This window comes from Pteropus alecto, unplaced genomic scaffold, assembly GCF_000325575.1.
Source record: "Pteropus alecto unplaced genomic scaffold, ASM32557v1 scaffold79, whole genome shotgun sequence".
Taxonomy (NCBI): domain Eukaryota; kingdom Metazoa; phylum Chordata; class Mammalia; order Chiroptera; family Pteropodidae; genus Pteropus; species Pteropus alecto.
Genome location: NW_006494612.1, coordinates 20,527,299 through 20,529,482, shown reverse-complemented (window position 1 = coordinate 20,529,482; position 2,184 = coordinate 20,527,299). Strand labels below are relative to the sequence as shown.

The 2,184-nt window shown below is 36.7% G+C and overlaps 1 protein-coding gene across 11 annotated transcripts in view; it reads left to right on the top strand.

Moving 5' to 3' along the window:
- EPB41L2 (erythrocyte membrane protein band 4.1 like 2) overlaps positions 1-2,184 on the top strand; it is a 194,697-nt gene that overhangs the window by 132,053 nt on the left and 60,460 nt on the right. The gene's annotated exons all lie outside the window — the stretch shown is intronic.

The following is a 2,184-nucleotide window of genomic DNA, read 5'->3' as shown; positions in this document are numbered from 1 at the left end:
CTACTCCTTTGTTCCACAGTCCAAGGCCACTTAAAGTGCTCTTTGAGTCTGGGTTTGCTGTTAGTCTTTTTCTTCCATTTCACCATTTGTTCTCATTGTAGACTCCCAAAGTAACTTAAATGTCCCACCCTAACCAGCTTCAGTTCCCTCTGTATGTTCTGCCTCTGCCTGTGGCTGACTTTGTGATTGATATCTGTGCCAAGAAACATCACCACAGAAAAATCTCCGATAGGGGATCGGGATATTTCATTTACTTCAGGGTATGTGATTGATTGAAGCAGAAAAGTTAGGGAGCCACTAACAGCTGGAATTTTTAGACAGGAGAACAAAATTCTTACCAGCCCTCCTAGACCTTGGGCCCCAAGCTGTCTAGGGAGAAACTTTCCCTGAGTGTCAGCTGCAGAATGCCCTTTGTGCTGTCGGTTGCATTTCCGTACTTACTATTCCTAATGTCAAAACACTGGAACAAATCTATTCTTTCCCTTCTGTTCCTTTCCATCTACCTACCTTCTGTCTCATTTTAGGTTCTCCACATTTTTCTTTATTTCTTTTTCTTAAATTATCTTTTTGGTAGTTTTTCTGTCATTTCCTTCTCTCTCTCTCTCTCTCTCTTTTTTTATTCTGAGTGTGTGTGTGTGTGTGTGTGTGTGTGTGTGTGTGTGTGTGTATCTTATTTTTTCTACTTTCTCTTTTCATAGACTCATCTTTCTTTTTCTTTATATCTTTAATTAGAGTGACCTCCCTGATTTGCCCAGGACTGAAGAACTGAGGGGTTTCTCAGAATGGGATTTTTAGTGCTAAAACTGGAACAGTCCCAGGCAAACTGGGATGATTGGTTACTGTATCTTTTGACTATTATCCCTGGCTTTCCTGCATTCTCTCCCTCCATCTCTGACACCCTCTCCCTCCCCCCTGCATTTATCATCTTCATGTTTCACCGTCTATGTTTGCATCATGATGGAAAAGAAGGGGAAAGAAGAGGAATGATTAGACACAGATACGTTATGCTGACATTATGTAAGAAACTGTACCAAAAAGCTTTAGAACTTTTTCCTTTGTCTCTTTTATAGTTATAACATGCTCTCAAAATACATGAATTCAGAAAGGCACAGATGCTTAGTTCTTTCATTTTTTCTGAAACCAGACCTGCCAAGTGACCCAAACAGGAGAGAACAGGATAACCTCTGAAACATGATTGATGTTCCATTGAGTTGTTTCCTATGGTTTTGTTTTGGCTTTTGTTTGATTGTTTTTGTGTGCCACTCATTTCAGTGTCATGGAGATTTTCTAAATTTTTGGAAGGCAAAACTTGCTGATTATGAATCACAGTCTTATGTTTTGATTATTTGTGAAATTTTTTAGAATTATTTTAGGACTTTTGCCCTTGTGGTTTGGCAAGAGGAATAATAGTAACAAGTAGGATTGACTTTTTCGGACTATTGGAGCTCATGCTCTAAGTGGAATCCTGTATTGCCCTGATCATGAAAGTAAGCTGAGGAAATAAAGTTTTGCTGTTGTGTTTTACCTTTCTGCTTGTGTCGAAGTGGAGGAAAGAACTACTTATTCTATCCTGGCCCAGCTTCTGCTATAATTTATTGTTGCTCAGTTAATAGGCAGTTAGCAAAGATAAAAATTAATCTTTTTTGAGTTACTTTTAACAGCTGACAACCTATTGGTTCCTATGTAAAATTTGCTTTAAAAATCTTTATTTTCTCAAATGCATACAAATAAGACTATATAGATATATAAGAATATATTATCTTAGACTTGCCTATGATTAATATGTAAACAATCTATAGCTAGGTGAACTTTATATATAGCTAGATAAAAATTATAATATATAATTAAATTAAAACTTTAGCATTGTTGGTGCATTTTATCAATGTTACAGTTGGAAATATATCCTAAAATATATGTTATGTTAGAAATTTACCCCTGTAGTCATGTTCAGGGAAGCATGTGCTAGTGTTAATACTTAGCAAGCAAGTAAATATGGATCCATTAAAGAATGATAATCCTGTAATGACTTTGCTTAATTATGGCTTAGTAGTCGCCTGGAAGAAGTACATAAGCATCATGGCCAGCATGATGCTGCACGCCAAGAAATGACATGTCTCTCAGTATTCAGGAAAGTCCTATATCTCTTTATGGTGTTTTAAGTGATAAAGCGGAACTGAAATCTAC